Below are 21551 nucleotides of genomic sequence, written 5' to 3' on the forward strand. Positions count from 1 at the left end.
GCACGGGGCATGTGCAATAGGAACGTATATATACAGATGGCTGACGTGAAGGGGTTAATTGCCAAAAAAAAAGGATTTAATTTAAAAAAATATATATATAACATTAAAGAATCTGTGTAAACCTGCATATGGTTGCATATGTCAGACTGACCTATAGAATAATAGTATAATGTCGCTTTTACCATATAGTGCATTACGTAGACACAGGAACCCCCCAAACGTTACCATATTGCATTCTTTTTTACGATTTCACATTTCACATTCATTTATATCTTCATAAATAATATATTTGGGATTCCATCATACATGTTATGGTAAAATGAAATGACGCCATTACAAAGTACAACTATTCCTGTAAAAACAAGCACGTACATGGCTTGTAGATAGAAAACTGAAAGTGCTAGAGCTCTTAGAAGGGGAGGAGGGAAAAATGTAAACCCTAAGATCAAAATTTGTGTGGTCCACTGGGTCATTTTGGGCCTGGTCCTCAAAGGGTTAAAGTGTGGTGAAAATGGAAAAAAAAACACATTTTTTTTTGTTTTATTTTTATGCCGTTCGCCCTGGGGTAAAAATGTCTAGTTATATATATTCCTCTAGTCGTTACGATTACAACAATGTGTACATGTATAACTTTTATTTTATTTGATGGCTTTTAAAAAATTCAAACCATTGTTAACAAATATATGTTCCTTAAAATTGCTCTATTACCATGCTTATAACGCTTTTATTCTTTGGTCTATGGGTTGTTTGAGGTGTCATTTTTTTGCGCCATGATGTGTTCTTTCTATCGGTACCTTGATTGCGCATATGCATCTTTTTGATAGCTTTTTATTATAATTTTTCTGGATTTGATGCGACCAAAAATGCGCAATTTTGCACTTTTTGACTTTTTGCGCATTACGCCATTTACCGTGCGAGATCGGGAATTAAATAAATTAATATTTTGGGCGATTACACACGCGGCGATACCAAGCATGTTTATTTATTTATTTTTATTTATAACATGGGAAAAGGGGGGTGATTCAAACTTTTATTAGGGGATTTTATTAGGGGATGGGGCTTTTTATTAATATCAAATCAATAACTGATGCAGCCGAAAACAATAGAGTGCCGAGCTGGGATCAGCTCCATTACGGTGCAGACCCCTGCCCAGGTCAGAAAGCAAGGATCGCCCCTCTGCGATCGCGGGGGGGGGGGGGGGGGGGGGGAGGGCGATCCGTCCCACTAGACACCAGGGAACGGCTGCAGTAAGTTTTCAGATGCAGCTGTCAACTTTGACAGCTGCATCTGAAAACTTAAAGCGTAACTGTCATATTTTTTTTTTTATTATTGCAGAAATCAGTAATGTAAGCGATTTTAAGAAACTCTGTAATAGGTTTTATCAGCCAAAAAAGCCTCCTTCTGTACTGAAGAAGCAATCTCCCAGCCTCCCCCCTGACTTCTTATCTGTGCATTATCAGGCAAACACGTCTTCATTACAGTGAAGACGGGTTCTGCTCTCTCCATTCTATCCATATGGAGGGGGGAGGGGCCGAGAGAGATGAGGGAGCAGGAAGAGGTGACATGAAGGTCAGCTGTTTGTAGACTGTCTGGGCACCTAAACCGCAGGATTCTGGGGTCAGAAAGGTCAGTGCTTATCTATGAACTTACTGAGAGAAGATTGCAGGGTGTTGTGCTTTGCAAGACTGCTCCGTGCTCAGTCACTCCTAACAGCCCCTCCCCTCTCCATAGCTACATAATGGACAGAGAAATCCTGCTTCTTCTGAAGAGAGGAGGGAGGCCGAGAGATTGATTTTTCAGTCCAGAAGGAAACTCTTTTGGTTTATAAAACCTATTATAGAGTTTCTTAAAATCGCTTTAACTGTTGATATTTAATGTTTTTAAAAAAATTACCCTGAAATGACAGTTACGCTTTAATTAGCGGGCACGGCAATCGGACCATGCCTGCTAACAGCCGCGGTCCCGGGCTACAAGCGGCACTTTGGACCACCTTGGTTCAGAGCGGGGACGCCGAGCGGCACATACAGGTACGCCCAGGGTCGTCTAGGGGTTATAGAGGGTTAAACATCCCATTTCTTCCATTTCTTTTGCTCCTAGCTGTATGAGTGGAAGGTAAAATCTAGTGACTCTGTTGGGTATATATTGGGCTTAAAGATCCAATCTGTCAGAAACCTTTCAAATGCACAAATCTCAGCAGAGAAAAGAGGAAAAAGGAGGATCTCACTGTGCTGGCCATCACTTTAGATTGCTGTTAGCTGAATGTTCATTTGGCTTACAGCAGTCTATCCTGATCCGCCAATACATGTGCAGACTCAACTCAGCCAAGTGTGCATGTTTTAGGATTAGATATAATGAAATACAACATATTCCAACTGTTCTCTCCCATATGCCATTAGCAAACAGTCAATAAGACTTTATATACTTCAATTAAGTTTATAAGTTACTTTACAATTAAGTTATGTTATTTCGCATAACAAACAGTAACAACTCCAAATTGAAGGATGGTCTATAGTTGACCAGGACACATCAGAAGCACGAGTTGCCATTTGCCTGATATTGTAGTAAATACTTGTCATCAAAGTATTTTTGTAACCATATGCCGGATAGAAACCTGTAAGTTAAAAATAGCACACAGTTATAGTACATAGAATATTGGAGCATATTGACACATTTATACATTTTATTGCTAAAAAAAATCTGCCTCTCATAAGTCTATATTGCAGAATCCTTTTTAAAATGCAACAACGCATGATAAATGTTTGTTATAAATGTATGTAACAAATTGCAATCATTGGGTTAATGGTAATATTTATATATATTTTTTAATTTAAAAAAAAATTGTTTTGTCAACAAACATATGCAAGTCATAAAATAATGTTTATCATTAAGGAATTTGAAATATATGTACAGAAATATTTATCAAAAACAGACATCTTTGCTTTTAAAGAGAGAATATTTGCTTTCATCAGCAGGTGTTCTTTCTAATATAAATTACCAATATGATGTTTTCATAACATATCTTGAGAAACTCTAGAGATTAAAACTACCAAAACAGTACTATTAAATTTTTCATAGGTATGGTCTATCTGGGATAATAAGCCAATATTTCGTGTCCCATATTCCAGATGTTTTATGTAATTCTGCATCTTTCTAAACCTAAATCTTAGTTTTTCTAGAAAAGATGTACTATGGAGACTGAGATGAAAGACAAGAACTGTTGAAATGTTAATTTTACCATCTGCTGTTGAGGTCTGCTACCTTTTTGTATTTTTTTCTTACTCCCAGTAGCTCAGCTCTGTTTTATGAATGTTGTGGTATTTCAGTTGTTTGAAGTTTTCAAACTTGGAGCATGACTTAGACTTAGCAAAACACATTGCCACATGGTGTGACATGCAGATACACCATCTTTCATCCTATTCAGATTTACCCCATGGTATCTCATTTTAATTGCAATGACGAAAGTTCGTATGACAATCACTACTGTGACAACATATTTTCTACTGTTTCACAGTTAACCAATGCACTTACTGATTTAGAAAGATTAAAAACTAATTAAATAAATCTTACTACAGTGCTTTGTATACATATTAAAACAAGTAATCTTACATCTGTTACTAGAATGAAATAAAATGTTCAAACTGCATGCAGTTAATAAATTCTGCTTATCTTCCCTTCATTGACCGCTTTACAGCCAATACATAAATACATAAACAAACAAGCAAACTGTGAAACCCATTTAGTGCATTAGAATAGAAATAAACAGGGTATATTTTGCTTATTTGATTTCCAATTAATTTATTTTCTAATTGGTAAACAAATTACACTATTCATTGCAATTTTTGTTCCTGGATTCCAACTGTTATATTTAAAATGCTCATGTATAAACTTGATTAAAAAAACTATATTTTTAATTGAACATTGATTTTATGACAATGACCAACCCTCGTTTTGTATTTATTGAGATGTAACATGAAATTTTGGCTTCTGTGTGTGTTTTATCATAGAAACGCTAAACATAATATTACAAACATGCAACTGTTATGGTATTTGATAAATGCTGCATATAAAAGTTAAAAGATGAGTTTTAATGACTACACCTCTTAGAACAGAGCTTGAGGTACGACCCAGAATCCGATTTTGGCTATAAATTGTGTTTATTCTGTGTTTGCAATCTGAGCTGTGTCGGAATTCTATCTTACTCTTTCTTTCTGCTAATTGTTTTCCCTGCCTCATCCATGTCTTCTCTCATGAGTTCCCTTCTGGCCACTAGGTTAACATCTGTTTTGGCTTTGATTGACATTTGGTTTCTCCATTCCCTTCGTGTTTCTGTTCTGTGTGTAGTCCAGTCGCTTTCTGGACCAGGTTCCTGGTTTCCATTTCAGGCCTCTGTTTTTGCCTGTACCTTGCTGGTTATTAAGTTAGTCTCTGCCTGCTTGTGGGTTCTGTTTAGTGCTGCTTAGTATCGTGCTTGCTGCCTGCCCCTGACCTTACTGCCTGTTATTTTACTACGCCTATTGGATCCTGATTTTGTACTTTTGCTGCCTTATTGTTGTGACCTGGATTGCTGACTATTCTTGTGTTTGTTCATCTTGCCTTTTGTTTCTAGTATTCAGGCCAGAGACCACTGCTTAGTTGCATGCTGCTGCTTAGAGCAGAGCGGCAAGTAGGCAGGGAAGGTGGGTGGGGCGGAGCTTTGGATCCAATGTCTGTGTCTCCCTGCATCTCTCTGTGACCGAAGTCGTGACATGACAAATCACTGTCATGCATCAGCCCACAAATTTAGTCTCCCATCATGTTGGCAATATATTGCCTTTGGTAACAGTGTTCAAAGTTTGTTGTGCTCTGGTGAAAGTGCTCCCCTTGCACCTCTGAATAAGTTTAAATGTTTTCTTTGAATTTATCAAGATGGGCATAAAGGATATGGATTTTGAGTGACATCCTGCAGTCCACTGCAGCATAGTTCCTTATTAGAGTGCCTTTACACAGAGAGATTTATCTGACAGATTTTTGAAGCCAATGCTAAGTCTTTCCTTAATGACCTGGTTTTGGCTTCAAAAATCTGTGAGATAAATCTCCATGTGTAAAGGCACCCTTAGAGTTTGAACCAGCTTCAGCCGTGTGATTGCCTAGGAAGCTGTAAACCACTGCAAATAAACTGTTCCAAACCACCTTTTGTTTCCTCTAGTTTTTTTTTTTTTTTTTTCTTGCAGTGTTCACAGGTGAAATGAGGTGCATATAATTTGTCTTGATTTCCAACAGGCACATCAACATATGCTTTGTAGGCCTTACACATCTTAGCAGATGCTTTCACAGAGTACTTTTTTGTTCTCGTTTTTATAAATTTGCCACAGACATAGCAAAATACGTCTGCTGGATGTGTGCAATGCAACTTCTGGATGCCATTTATACTCTGCAGAACATCAAATTAATTGGTTAGTTTAGGGTAACTGAATTTAAACTGCTACGTGCACTTGTGGGGCAGTCCCAGAAAATACTAGACACTTCTGGATAGTCTCAGAAAGTTCTAGAAGATTTTAGACCATTATGGACAGTTCTAGAATTTTTTTCGAGAGGTCTCACAGTTTCAGGAGCTTCTAAAAGTCTATACTAAGCACTGAATATTTAGCAAATATTCTTAAAAATACTGTACATAATATACATTTCAAAACATTGTACTGACTCCAAAACCAAAGTTTATTTCTATTAATTTTAGGAACAAACAATAAGAAAAACACACTTAACACCTGGGAACAAAACATTTTTGTAAAATTGTCATGTAGTGTTATCGGAAGTGGTTTTACTAGAGTGAAGTGAATCCGGCGAATCAAAATTCGCTGCAAATCACGCTGTCAATTTGCTTTGTTCTGCAAGAGAATTTGTTAAGAAAATTTGCTAAAACAAAAACACAAAAAGGCAGCCGCACATGCTGTCTGGAGCATCACAGGGCGGGTAGGCACCAATCATGATAAGACAAAATCACCTGAAGTGGAAATAATGAATAACCCAAATTCAATACAAAAGGAAATACTATCGTGCAAATAGACATATATTATCCCTGTAAACATCAAATGATAACACACAGAAAAAAGGCCAAACCATATGCACAGGAAAAGGTAGCTGATTACTCTATGATCATGGGAACTGATGCCCTAGGGATGCCCACAGGATCGCAGTATCGGTTTGCACTCCAGTCACAGAGTGCAATCCGATACTGTGATCCCATGTATGCCTGCAGCTGGTCCGCTCCCTGATAGAAGCACAATCTGACACTGCGATTTAGTGTATGTCCACAGCAGGTCCCCTGATTGAAACCGATTTAGTTTTTCTGATATGTAGCAACATCTTGTCCTTTTATTAGACTAGCATAACTTTATTTATGGCCGGATCAAACAAACTGAAGACAACTCACTCATTATGTCCAATCCTAGTAGTCTACTAGTATAACTTTAAACATTGCCAATTTTATTCTCTTAGGCTGCGTTCACACTACGTATATTTCAGTCAGTATATTTCAGTCAGTATTGCAACCAAAACCAGGAGTGGATTAAAAACACAGAAAGGATCTGTTCACACAATGTTGAAATTGAGTGGATGGCTGCCATTTAATGGCAAAAATTTGCAGTTTTTTTAGAACAACGGCTGTTATATTGAAATAATGGCAGTTATTTACTGTTATATGGCCGCCATTCACTCAATTTCAACATTGTGTGAACAGATCCTTTCTGTGTTTTTAATCCACTCCTGGTTTTGGTTGCAATACTGACTGAAATATACTGACTGAAATATACGTAGTGTGAACCCAGCCTAAATCTAATTCCTGTTCTCTTTATAATCTCCTTTTTTAATCGTAATAAAGTTACTACTCCTCTTAAGTAAAAAAAAAAAAAGTAAAAAAAAAATGGTATCACATGACTCCAACAGGTCACCTGATGTCACCCAGTATTACTTGCTATATTTATGTTTACATTTTTACCATTGTATATATTTTTGTATTTTGGTGATCTCTTCCCACTAATCTTTTACACCTACTGAATTAGGTTCTTTTAATATTTATTTTTACCCTGTTATGTGTAACTTGGCTTGGGGCGTGGCAAAGTCCCAATTTCCTGCCAGTATCTGGCATTTTAAACAGACAGCTTCCTACTGTTTACTGCATGTCTCCCTGACTTGAGAAAGAGGTCCTTTGGCCTCTACCCCAAAACACGTTGTTCCATGAGACAAATAAATATTTCTATTAGTACCTGCTTTGGACTTTGTCCTATATCTACTATTGGTCAGTGCCTGTCAAGGTTTCATCTATATCCACAGCTGCCAACTACGGGGACTCGACACCGCACCATACTGCTCCACCAATGTCCACTACTGTCCATGGTGGAAATTGAATGATTGACTGGCTGAGTAGCTTTTTTTTTTTAAATTGTGATTTTTTAATTTTTGACACTTTTACAACATACATTAATAAATTTGTAATTCTGTCATGATCCCAGTACTGTAGCTAATTTATTTTGACTGTTTTATTGAAATTTGTTAAGATTTGATTTAAAGTATGGGTGTTTTGTACTAGTTTTCAGTTTACATAATGAAAAAGCTTTTTTTCCCTTTGGTGCTGAAAATGTCTTGCTGTATATAATTTATTTTCTATTTGTGTCACTTTTGCATTCTACAGTTTTAAAAGATTTTTGTCTTTACATTTAAATAGAAATTTCAAGGATTGCTAATTGCCTTTCTTTCATATTTGAAGGATTTGTAATGATTTTCAAGGATATAAGGTTGATCAGATTAAATGACTGCTTATCTGAATCAAAAATTAAACACCTATTAATTTGGAAGAAATAAAATTAGCCTTTATAAAGCTTTTTACATTTTGGCTTATCAAAAATAGCATTAACATCAGCCTAGCCCACCAATGCTTTAACTACTGTAAGTGCCGCTTATCAATCAGCTCACTGGAAAGCATTATTTAATATGTCATATGAAAAATATACTGAACAAAATTCCAGCATTGTAAATAAAACGGATTATTACAATGGAGAAATCTAAGTGGAAATAGAATAAAGTATAATTTAGAATACAAGCATATTAATGTGATAGTTGCTTAGCATATCAAATGCATACAAAAAAAATTACTGTGGCAAGTAAGCCCTATTCTGTACCATTCCAATTTAGCTAAAAATGTATATGCTTTGTATAGAGTTGATAATCAAACTTTTGTATAACACATTGTAAAAAAAATCTATAGGCCAAGCTTTGTAAGTGATGATTTATATCCTCTTACAGATATAGGCTATGTTCACACTACGCAAAAGTACGTCCGTTGTTGCCATCGGCAACAACCGCCGTATTTTGTGCGCAGGGGAACATAGCCTGTTGTTCTATGGGATCCCGGCCGGAGTGTATACACATCGTATAAGCTTCGGCCGGGATCCTGTGCGGCAGTTTTCTGCGGCCGCAATTCAGTGAATTGTGGCCGTAGAAAACCCTGTCAGTTCACACAATGAAGCGAGCGGCTCTGGCCACTTGCTTCATTGTGTCCTATGGGGAGTTCTGATGCTGGCGTACCCGCCGGAATGATCTGTGCAGAGACCGGCCGTTCCGTGACCCGGCCGGGGTCACGGAGCGGCCAGTCGTTCATATTGTGTGAACATAGCCATAAAGTGGTTTGAAAAGGGTAGCTACTATAGCATGGGCTGCACCTGAAAATCATCAGATACAATCTTTATAGGGCTCTACCATGCCAAAGTTAAAGAGGTTGTCCAAATTTTATTCCTATTGCAAAAGGGAATAATTTTTAATCTGGCCCTTTTCCTTAGTTTTTTCCTCTAACCTTTTTTCGCCTCTGTGTCCCTATCATCATCTTTTGTTGCTTTTTTGGCTTTGTGTTTATTTACATAAAGAACTTCCAGGTCACAGGGGTCAGCAGTGACATCACAGCTCTGCAAGTCTATAACTCCACCCCCTCCTCTCTTAATCCAGCTTCGCCTACCCTACCCATAGGCAGGAAATGTCTTCCTACAAGTGTCTCCTGAGCAGCATGGTGGCTCAGTGTCTGCCAATTGCTTACATTATCAAATAAACTTTTCTTTTTTTTAATCTTTTATCTTTTTTAGGACTACAAACCGCAGAACACACGTACATGTTAGGAGTTGTAGTCCTGGATTACATATACACTACAGTAACCATCCAACAGGTGGGTGAGGTTTCAATAAGACAGGATTCTATGGCTACCTCAGCAAGAAATAGAAGGGTGGCTGACATGAGGTGAAGTATGCTCTCTCCTCTCCATATTACAGACAGCAGTAGTACCGCCCTAACACTATACATCTTTACAGTTCAATAATAACAATAAAGTTTATTTTATTTATATAGCTCCAACCTTTTCTGTAGTGCTGTACAGAGAATGTAGTCACTCAAGTCCCTATGCCAAAATGTTTTGGAGTGTGTGATAAAATCCTTGCAGACATTGGGGCACATAAACCCAGCTGTTATCCTTGGTGGCATTTGATCCTGGGACTCCAACACTACAAAGCAACATGGCTAACCTCTGTGCCACCCACAACATAGCTATCAGCTCCTGGTCTCCTCCATATCATGCTGCCCTTACTGCTGCAGTTTCTACTGGATTCAGATGTTAGCTCCCGCTACAGGGGTGTGGCTGAAGGATTGTGCATACATAACTCCACCCACCTGATGAATTACTGTTCTCTCACTGAAACAGAAAACAGAAAGGGAACGTGACATGACAGGAAGTAAAAAAAGTTAGTAAATAAAAAATAGAAGTGTATGTACAATATGCAACACCCACAGAAGTCAATACAATGCTAGTTTATTCAAAAATCTCAGGCAACCCCTTTAGGATCCATCAGGGTATCAGTGCTGCGACATGTGACTGTAGCTTAGCTCTCATTCAAGTGTACAGCAGCTGAGCTGCAATTACAGGTCACCAATACTACACAGTAGTTTGAGCTGTTTCTAGACAGTTCATTGTGTCGTGTGGGCAACCAAAAGTTTATCAGACTGGGTGCTCGTTGTCCGTACCCTGCTGATTAGTGATTATCCATTTTGCCCCCCCCAGAAAACCTTTAAGACAGAATCAAGCATCCTCTGAAGACAAATGTTTCTTAAACTTAAAGGGGTTGTCCGGGATTTTTCAATAAACTAGCATTGCATTAACCTCTGTGGGTGTTGCATATTCTTTTTTTAAATCAGATTATTTTTATTAAACAGTTTTTTTACACACAAAACATGTATTTTTTACAAACAAAACACACTCCCCACCCTCCCCCTTCCCAACAAAAACATATGTGAGATATAACCCCCCACCCCCACCCCCACCCACCAACCAGCATCCCTTCCACAGGTAAGAAATAATATGGTATTGAAAGCATCAACATTGGCTAGGCTACCTCGACAAGGGCTGTCATCATAAGAAGAAAAGGGTGTGCAACTCACCCCAATGTCAACCATTATACAATAATAATAACAATAAGGCACAGTGGTATGGTCAGTAACATGGATAGGAGTCTCCCCATTCAGAACCCAGCGGATAGGCCGGGGCACCCACCATCAGGATAACCCTACCGTCTATCACGCAATATCTCCCCTCCCACCCTGTGTTCCATTTCGTCTATTAGTTACAGCATTACGATCTGCCTGTAGCAGGAGGGCTTCCATGGGGTCGCTCCGGAGATTTCTGGACGGTACACCAGGCGCATCAAGCCAAGGGCCCCATATACTTTCAAATTTCCTAGATGCCTTTCTTTTCTGATATACCCCTTTTTCCAAACGTATGACCTCATTAAGTCTGGCAATGAGTTCCGCAATGGTGGGTGCAGCCGCTCGTATCCAATGGCGGGCGATTAATTTACGTGCCTGGTATAGAAACCTACACATAGCTAATTCAACACCAGTGGGCTCGTCCTCCTCAGGTACTAGGCCCAATATGCATTTTAGGGGTTCCATTGGCACAGCAACTCCATACACCCTTCGTATGAGGGCAACCACCTCCCTCCAGAATTCCTCCAGCTCAGTACAACTCCACATCAGATGTATAATATGTGCATCTGCCAGGCCACATCTGGGGCAATTAGAATCCGCACGTATACCAATCCTGTGTAGAAATTTGGGCGTCCTATATACCCTGTGTATCAAATACAATTGAGAGGACCTATGCGAGGACACAGCCAATTTGGGAGTTAAGGCAAGTACCTCTGTCCACTGTTCATCCGTTATTGGGCCTATGTCTGCTTCCCATTGGGTGTTGCATATTCTACATACACTTCTATTTTTTATTTAGAGCACTTACTGTGTTCTCAGGCTCAGTCACATGACCACTCTGCCTGTGTTTTCTTTACTTCCTGTGAAATTCTGTTCCGTTCTGTTTCCTGTTCCTGCCAGTGAGGGAACAGTGAGTCATCAGGTGGGTGTGGATATGCAAATATTTCTTTAGCCACACCCCTAACATCTGAGCCCAGAAGAAACTGCAGCAGTGAGGACAGCATGATAGAGTACAATCTTTGTACAGCACTGCAGCGTAGGTTGAAGCTATAAACGGTAACTAAAGGAAGTATGAGGGGGTGATTTATCAAAACTTGTGCAGAGGAACAGGGAAGCAATTTTCCAAGGCCTTTTTTAAAAATGAAAGAAGCAATCTGATTGGTCGCTATGGGTAACTGCTCCCCTGCACAGGTTTTGCTAAATCTTCCCCTATATTGTTATTATTTTTCTGTAAAGATGTACAGTGTTAACCCCTTAAGGACAGAGCCTGAAATGGCCTTAATGACAGAGACAAATTTTATGAATATGACCAGTGTCACTTTATTCATTAATAACTTCGGGATGCTTTTACCTATCCGGCTGATTCTGAGATTGTTTTCTCGTGACATATTGTACTTTACATTTCTGGTAAATTGGAGTCGATACTCATAACAAATCTTTATGAAAAAAACCCAAATAATGTGAAAAAATGTGAAAAAATGCATTTTTCCAACTTTGAAACTTTTTTGCGTATACAGAAAGTGGTTATACCACATAAATTATATATTAAATAGCATTAGCAACATGTCTACTTTATGTTGGCGCCATTTATTAAACTATCTTTCATTTTTTTTAGATGATAGGAAGCTTAAAACATTAGCAGCAAATTTCCAAATTTTCAGTAAAATTTCAAAATCAGATATTTTCAGGGACCTGTTCAGGTTCAAAGTGTATTTGAGGGGCCTGTATGTTAGAAAGCCCCACAAAGCACCCCATTTCAGAAACTGCACCCCCCACACTCTGCAAAAGCATATCCAGAAAGTGTTTTAACCCTTTAGGGGAGTCACAGAAATAAAAGCCAAGTGTGTAAGAAATTTGAAAATTTTAATTTTCTGTGCAGAGATTTTATTGTAATCCAATATTTTTCATAATTATAAACCTATTACCAGAGAAATTCACCCCAATATTGATTGCCCCGTTTCTGCAGTTTATAGAAATACCCCATATGTGGCCCTATTGCGCTATTTGACTCAACCACAAGCCTCAGATATAAGGGAGCGCCTAGTGAATTTCAATGCCTCCGTTATATTTGGTCATTTTTGACTGTACCACTTCAGGTTGGCAGAGGCTCTGGAGTGCCAAAACCTAAAAAACACCCCTAAAGGTACACCATTTAGAAAACTACACCCCTCAAGGAATGTAACAAGGGGTGCGGTGAGCATTTGGACCCCACAGGTGCTTCACAGATTTTCCGAACAATATGGCGTGAAAAAAGAAAAAAATATTTTTTACACTAAAACGTTGTTCTAGCCTTCAATTTTTCATTTTCTTAAAGGGATAAGAGGAAAAAAAAGACACAAAATGTGTAGCGAATTTTCTCCCGAGTACGGAAATACCCCACATGTGGCGATAAAGTGCCAAGGGGGCGCAGGACGAGCCTCCAAAGGGAAGGAGCGCCAATTGGATTTTGGAAGCTAAATTTCACTGGAAAGGATTTCAAGGGCCATGTCGCATTTACAGAGCCCTCGTGCTGCCAAGACACTGGAAACCCCCCACAAGTGACCCCATTCTGGAAACTACACCCCTCAAGGAATCTAACAAGGGGTGCAGTGAGCATATGGACCCCACTGGTGACGGGCACAAATGTGGAACAATGTGACGTGAAAGGGAAAATTTTCATTTTTTCACTTTCATGGCACAAATGTGCCCATCATCAAGGGGTCCATATCCTCACTGCACCCCTTGTTAGATTCCTTGAGGGGTGTAGTTTCCAGAATGGGGTCACTTGTGGGGGGTTTCCAGTGTCTTGGCAGCACGAGGGCTCTGTAAATGCGACATGGCCCTTGAAATCCATTCCAGTGAAATCCAGCTTCCAAAATCCAAATGGCGCTCCTTTCCTTCGGAGGCTTGCCCTGCGCCCACATGGCGCTTTATGTCCACATGTGGGGTATTTACGGACTCGGGGGAAATTGCTCTACACATTGTGTGTTTTTTTTCTCTTTTAACCCCTTGTGAAAATGAAAAATTCAAGGCTAAACCAACATTATAGTGTAAAAAAATTTAATATTTTATTTTCACGCCACATTGTTCCACATTTGTGCCAGTCACCAGTGGGGTCCATATGCTCACTACACCCCTTGTTACATTCCCTGAGGGGTGTAGTTTCCATAATGGGGTCACTTGTGGGGGGGTTTCACTGTTTTGGCAACATAGGGAGTTTTTAAATGCAACATGGCCCTCGAAATCCATTCTAATCAAATCCAGCCCCAAAAAGCTAAATGGCGCTCCTTCCCATTGGAGGCTTGTCTTGCGGCCGCATAGCGCCTTAGGTCAACATGTGGGATATTTCCGTACTCGGGGGAAATTTCTCTACATGTTTTGTTCTGTTTCTTCTCTTTTAACCCCTTGTGCAAATGAGAAATGTCAAGACTAGATCAACGATGTTGTGTAAAAATAAAATTTTTAACACTAAAACATTGGCCTAGCCGTGAATGTTTCATTTTCACAAGGGTTTAAAAGAGAAAAAACCCACAAAACGTGTAGAGCAGTTTGTCCCGAGTACAGAAATACCCCACATGTGCACATAAAGCGCCATGCGGCCGCAAGACGAGCCTCCAATGGGAAGGTGCACTATTTGGCTTTTGGAGGCTGGATTTGGCTGAAATGGATTTCAAGGGCCATGTTGCATTTACAGAGGCCCTATGCTACCAGGACAATGGTAAACCGCCACAAGTGACCCCATTTTGGAAACTACACCGCTCAAGGAATCTAACAAGGGGTGCAGTGAGCATATGGACCCCACTGGTGACGGGCACAAATAGGGAACAATGTAACGTGAAAGTGAAAAATTTCCATTTTTCATTTTCACAGCACAAATGTGCCAGTCATCAAGCGGTCCATATGCTCACTGCACCCCTTATTAGATTCCTTGAGGGGTGCAGTTTACAGAATGGGGTCACATTTGGGGGCCTCCACTGTCTTGGCAAGACAGGGCCTTTGTAAATGCGACATGGCATTCACCATCCATTCTAGCCAAATGGCGCTCCTTCCCTTCGGAGGCTTACCCTGCACCCGCCTGGTGCTTTATGTTCACATGTGGGGTATTTTCATACTTGGGGGACGTTGCGCTACACATTTAGTGTTTTTTTTATCTTTTAACCCCTTGTGAAAAAGAAAAAATAAAGACTAGATCAATAATTTAGTGTAATTTTTTTTTTTTTTTTTTTACACTAAATGTTGGTCTAGCCTTAATTTTTTTCATTTCCACAAGGGGTTAAAAGAGAAAATAAATGCAAAACGTGTAGGGTAATTTCCCCTGAGTAAGAAAATACCCCACATGTGGATATAATGTGCCATATGGGCACAGGGTAAGCTACCAGAGGGACAGAGCACCATTTAGAGTCTGGAATGGAGGATGGAGGCCATGTCACATTTACAAAGCTCCTGTGCTGCCAGGACAGTAGAAACCCCCCACAAGTGACCCCATTTTGGAAACTACACCCCATAAGGAATCTAACAAGGGGTGCAGTGAGCATATGGACCCCACTGGTGACGGGCACATATGTAGAACATGTGCTGTGAAGATGAAAAATACCATTTTTTTCATTTTCACGTCCCAAATGTGGCCGTCACCAGGGGGCCATATCCCCGATGCCCCCTTGTTAGATTCCTTACGGGGTGTAGTTTCAAGAATGGGGTCACTTGTGGGGGGTTTCTACTGTCCTGGCCGCACAGAGGCTTTCTAATTGCATCATGGCATCCTCTAATGGGAATGGGGGCCATGCCTATTTAGTTGGGGAAAAGGGACAATTTTAATTAATTTGGGGGTATTAGGCCAATTATTAGTTTATAAGGTTGAAAATGACAGGTGTCCATCAAATTCAACCTGTGTTGATCCAGAGGAAGGCAAAAAACCCTCGTGAGGCAGACGACAGTAGCCTCATCACAGGGGAAAAATTCCTTCCCGACTCCATATTGGCAATCAGACTAATCCCTGGATCAACGTGACCCCTGAAATAGGAATAAGGGACAGAATTTAGAAAATTTAGAACTCCAATGACGTGTGGTACGCCTTGAAGCAATCCTTTATGCAGAGGCCGGGGTGATCAGGACAGGTGTCACACTGGTAAGTGGTGTCCTTCCTGATCCCCCTTTTACGGCACACTCTGCATTTCTTTTGGGATCTCCCCTTTTTTCCAGTGTGGGGGACTTCACCTGGAAAATGTTGTCCCTGTACGATACGGGGTCCTTCATATCCAGAAGCGCTGGGGCCCGCTCCGTGGCTGCCGAATATCAGGGCTTTGATTACTGCTTCCTGGAAATCAAGGAATTTCCCCGGGTGGCCGGCATATCGGTACAGCACAAAAGCGTTGTACATCGCTGTCTGTACCAGATATACGGCCACCTTTTTATACCACGTTCTGGTTTTTCGCGTGGCGTTATATGGTTTCAGGACTTGATCTGAGAGATCAACTCCTCCCATATACTGATTGTACTCTAGAACACAATCAGGTTTGTTCACCACGTTTGTGGTACCACGTACAGTGACAGGGGTGGTGCTATTCCTGTGAATTGTGGTCAAAATAAGGACATCGCGTTTGTCCTTATATTTGACCAACAACATATTGTCACAGGCATAGGCCTTGCTCTCCCCCCTTGGCATTACTTGTCTAACAGGGTGACTTGGTAGACCTCTTTGATTTTTTCGGATCGTGCCGCAAGCTACAGTAGCTCGGGCAGCGAGTGACCGAAACAGGGGGATGCTGGTATAAAAGTTATCAACGTACAGGTGATAACCTTTATCCAGCAGTGGGAAGATCAGTTCCCAAACGATCTTCCCACTAACTCCGAGGATGGGGGGGCATTCTGGGGGCTGGATTCGGGTGTCCCTACCCTCATACACTCTAAATCTGTAAGTGTACCTGAGGTACTCTCACAGAGTTTGTATAGTTTCACGCCATACCGCGATCTTTTGTTAGGAAGGTACTGGCGGAAATGGAGTCTTCCTTTGAAGCTCAGGAGGGACTCATCTACTGAGATGTATTTCTCTGGGATATACATCTCAGTAAATTTGGCTGAGAAGTGCTCTATGACCGGCCATACTTTGTACAGTCGGTCATACGAGGGATCATCTCGTGGGGGGCACCTTGCATTGTCATTGTAATGCAAGAATTTTAGGAGGGCTTCGAATCGAAACCGTCCCATGGCCATACTGTAAAGTGGGGTATTATATATAATATCCCCACTCCAGTATTGCCGAATTGTGGTTTTTTTTACTAGGCCCATGTGCAGCAGGAGCCCCCAAAATTTTGTCATTTTGGCTGCATCAGTAGGGGTCCACGCCATGGGCCTAGCAAAAGAAGAGGAGGGGTTCTGGGCTATAAATTGGTGCGCGTACAGGTTTGTTTGCGCCACCATCAAATTGATAAGGTCATCAGAGAAATAGAGCTTGAAAAAGTCTATTTCTCTGAGACCTGTGGGGTTAATTTGGATTCCCGCCGTTGCCATAAAGCCAGGAATCCAGGGCTGATAATTTTGGGGGTCTGGGGTCCAGATGGGGTCACCTATCTGGGGGGCAGGGGGCAGGATGGGGTCACCTGTCTGGGGGGCAGGGGGCGGTATGGGATGACGTGTCTGGGGGGCGGGGGGTGGGTTGGGATGACGTGTCTGGGGAGCAGGGGACGGGATGGGGTCACCTGTCTGGGGAGCAGGGGGCGGGATGGGATGACGTGTCTGGCGGGCAGCCCGAGGCGTCCTCCTTGGACGCTTAGGTCGATAGTCATCATCACTGGATGATGATGATGATGATGATAATGATGATGAGGATGAATGGAGGAAAGAAGGATCCCCCCATTCATCCTCACTGGCTGTTTCGGTGTCGGAGGCAATAAGCGCGTATGCCTCCTCCACCGAAAACACTCTCTGGGACATTATTCGGGGATTGGTGTATGGGGGGTATGTAAATGTGATGTAGTGTAGTGGTGTAGTGTAAAACTTTATTTCAAGTAGTGTAATGTGTAATGTGGGGTAGTGTAGTGTAATGTAGTGTTTTATACGTGTTTTTCACAGTAAGGGGGGGGGGGGGGGAAACCTACGCCAAAAAAGGAGTTGCTGATAAATTCCGCACTTATCAGCAGACAGTGGCGGTAGGATATAGAAAAAAAAAGGGGGGGGGGGGAGGGGGGAAAAAAAAACCCTACGCCAAAAAAGAGGAGTTGCTGATCAGCGGCGCACTTACGTGCGATGCTGATCAGCACTCAGCGGTGGAAGGGCGCAAAAAAAAAAAAAAAAAAAAAACCTCTTTACTCCAAAGCCACTGATTAGTGTATTATATACACTAGTCAGCCGCTAGGGGGCAGTACAAGTACCTGGACGAAGATATCCGGAGAAAAACGACGAAAGCCGACGAGAGCCGAGCGGAGCCGACAGGAGCCGAGCGGAGACGACGGAGAATCACATGGACGCCGCGGGACCGCAGATCTTCCGTCCGGACGCCGGGATCCGGTGAGTTTGGTGCCTGCACACCACACACACTTTCTCTGCACCTCTTGGCTAACTAGCTGAGGGGTGTAGAAAAAGGTAATAATATTTATTTTTACTTTGATCGCCGCTATTGGCCGGCCGGGCTTGGCCGGCAATAGCGGCGATCTGGGGGGTGGCACCATGGCCCCCTTCACTATACACAGTAATGGTGATTGGTGCTGTCTCGTACAGCACCAATCACCATTAAATTCCGAGTCCCCGGGTCACCGATGACCCGGGAACCGGAAAATTGCTGTAGTTGGCTGATTTGAATAAATCAGCCAATTACAGCGATCGTCTGCACGGGGGGTGTAATCCACCCCCCGTGCTGACAAGCTACGATGGTCTGCTGTGTATTACAGCAGCCATTGTTACCGGATCGCCGTGTGTTTACACACAGCGATCCGGTAAACATCGGGCGTATGTGTACGCCCGTTTGCGTTAAGTACCAGGCTGCGGGGGCGTACACATACGCCCGATGTCGTTAAGGGGTTAAGGAAGAGCTGCTGCTGTGTGTAATATGGAGAGGAGAGATGATACCTCACCTCATGGCAGTCACCATGTGATCTATCAGTCTATTGCTGAGGTAAACTTGTAACAGAATCCTGCCTAATTGAGACCCCGCCCACCAGTAGGATGGCTACTGTAGTGTATAGGTAATCCAGGACTACAACTCCTATCATGTACATGTGTGCTGGGGTTTGTAGTCCTACAACAGATAAAAGTGTGAAAAAACTAGTTGATTTGATAATATAAGTAATTGGCAGACACTGAGCCACCATGCTGCTCAAAGGACACTTGTAGTAATACAGATATTTCCTGCCTATAGGTAGAGTGGGCGGAGCTAGATTTAGAGAGGAGGGGTGGAGCTACAGGCTTGCAGAGCTGTGATGTCACTGCTAACCCCTTTGACCTGGAAGTTCTTTATGTAAACAAACACAAAAAGCAGCATTAGAGTATGCCCAGGGACACAGAGGCGAAAAAAAGGTTAGAGAAAACCACTAAGGAAAAGGGACAGATTACAAATTATTCACATTTCCAATAAGAAAAAAATGTTGGACAACCTCTTTAAACACTACACTAAAGTAAAAGGGGTAAGGTAAGCATAGGCTCTTGTTTTCTATAACAGTAGCAGTGTATTAAAATGTGTGGCCATCATCTTGAAATGGGTTTGTTATGAACTTTTCAAAAATTTCAGTTGCGTAATGAATAAAACTTGTTGCAAAGTTTGTAATGAATCTCAGTTCTGGAAGTTCGGTTTGCTCATCTCTATCAACGATCAGACATGCATTGTGTACATTGATGCAAGTAGAGTCCGCCAATAGTCCACACGACTATTCTTTTATTGCTTACGACATTGCATGTCCATATGTCTCTGTGTGGCCATCATAAAGCATTAGGCTCCCTCTTTTCCGCCCTTACATAATATTAGGCCAGCTCTGTGCAGCTTCCATATAATAGCTCCGCCAGACCCCATATACAGTAGTATTAGGCTCCTGTGTGCAGTCCTCATATATTATTGGGCGACCATGTCCCTATGCAGCCCCATATAGTAAGGCCTTTCTGTGCAGCATATGTATAGTATTAGGCTCCTCTGTGAAGCCCCCATATAGTATTTTACCCCTTTTGTTTGCTTATATAATGTTAGGTCCCTATTGTAATCTGCCATTAGTCATTTGATGTGGATAGGACTATCATTTTATACACTTTTTCACTCTTAGGCTATGTTCACACAACGTTTTTAAGCTCCGTTTAAAATGACATCCGTCATTTTGAGTCTAAAATAACGGACGTCATTTAGCAGCCTGGCCTCCCCTTTAGCGCAATGACTGGTGTTTGTACATTATTCTAGTTTGTGGTTACGAATTGGACTTTGGGTGTGGCTTAATTGAAAAGTCCATTGAATTTAATAGTAAAAACGGAGAAAGAACAGTGACAAAAGAAAAACTGTGGTGAACAACTAAGTAAAACCGTCCCCTGTTTGCAAAAGACGTCCGGAAATAATGATCATGTTCATTATTTTGACATCCGCAGAAAAATGTTTGTTATTCTATATTGTGTACATTGGACGTCCGTCTTTGGGTGATTATGCACATGGGTATTTATTTATTTATTTTTAATCATAAAATGGGAAAAGGTAGTAATTTAAAGGAGTACTCCGGTGATCATGGAAAAAAAAACTATTAATACATCTGTAGGGTGTGTCATTACATTGTCTTGTGTTATTTTTTTTTAAACTCCCCTTTGCGCCCCCATGTACCTACATTCTTTCAATCAAAAACTTATCTGCTTCCTGTTTCATCAACATCTCCAGGGCATGCGCTTAGTCTGACTCTCTATATTCCCCTCTGGCTGTCAAGACGCTCTAGGAGTCCCCTGGCCTCTCTATGATCCCATCTGTTTCTCCTCACTGTCCTACCACATGACCAACTGCCATCCTGTTGCTAAGCAGCATACTTTGTGTGTAAAGATTGTCCTCACAGAAAAGCAGAAACAACCCTGCTGACATGGTCATGTTGTAAATACATATCTGTAGTTTTACCATGCTGGAGTGTTCACCTCCACTACCATTCTACCTCAACAAGATTCCCACCCCCGCAAATCACTACTGGCTTTGTTATCACCCCCTCTGTGACTCTCCATTTGTTGTGGCTCCTGTAGATGCTTCATAGCTACAAATCCCAGTATGACCTGGTGACATCACATGATGGGAGTAGTAGTTATGCAACCAGAAGAGCTTCAGGTGGCAGAACTACAACTCCGATCATGTACCATCACCACAAGATGAGGATGGAGCTTGTAGGTATGTAACCAGGAGAACTCCAAGTTGCACAGCTACAACTCCTATCCTCATGTTGTGATGACTCCCATTATCCTGATGTAGGGACAATTCTCTATGGGAATTGTAGTTTTACAACTTTGATCCCAGTATGACCTGGTGACATTACATGATGGGAGTAGTAGTTATGCAACCAGAAGCACTTCAAGGCAGAACTACAACTCCATTCATGTACCATCACCACAAGATGAGGATGGAGCTTGTAGGTATGTAAGGAGAGCTCCAAGTTGCACAGCTACAACTCCTATCCTCATGTTGTGATGACACTACAAGATGGGAGCTGAAGTTGTGTCACCTGGAGCTCTCCTGGTTGCATAACTACAGCTACCATCATGTACCATCACCACAACTTGAGGATGGGGCTTGTAGTTATGCAACCAGGAGTACTCAAAGTAGAACAACTACAACTCCCATCCTCAAGTTGTGATGACATTACAAGATGGAAGTTGAAGTTCTGCCTCCTGGAGCTCTCCTGGTTGCATAACTACAGCTACCATCATGTACTATCACCACAAGATGAGGATAGAGCTTCTAGTTATGTAACCAGGAGAGCTCCAAGTTGCTAAACAAAAACTCCCATCTTGTACTGTCACCACAACATGATGATCGGGCTAGTAGTTATTCAACTTGCAGTGCTCATGGTTGAAGAACTACAACTTTCATCTGGCACCGTCACCACAATATGAGGATAGGAATTGTAGTGATGCAGCCAGGAGAA

General features: G+C 41.5%; 1 long non-coding RNA gene across 1 annotated transcript; it reads right to left on the reverse strand.

The window, feature by feature from the left end:
- Positions 1-2473: 2473 nt before the first annotated feature.
- On the reverse strand, positions 2474-20375 carry LOC138775831 (uncharacterized). The gene is made up of 4 exons (XR_011360661.1): positions 20259-20375; positions 11303-11387; positions 9685-9706; positions 2474-2611 (listed from the first exon to the last, which is right to left on the reverse strand). It is a non-coding gene; the product is annotated as an uncharacterized lncRNA (long non-coding RNA).
- Between the last annotated feature and the right edge of the window lie 1176 nt (positions 20376-21551).

The sequence above is a fragment of the Dendropsophus ebraccatus genome, chromosome 1 (genome assembly GCF_027789765.1).
Source record: "Dendropsophus ebraccatus isolate aDenEbr1 chromosome 1, aDenEbr1.pat, whole genome shotgun sequence".
In the NCBI taxonomy this organism is placed as follows: Eukaryota; Metazoa; Chordata; class Amphibia; order Anura; family Hylidae; genus Dendropsophus; species Dendropsophus ebraccatus.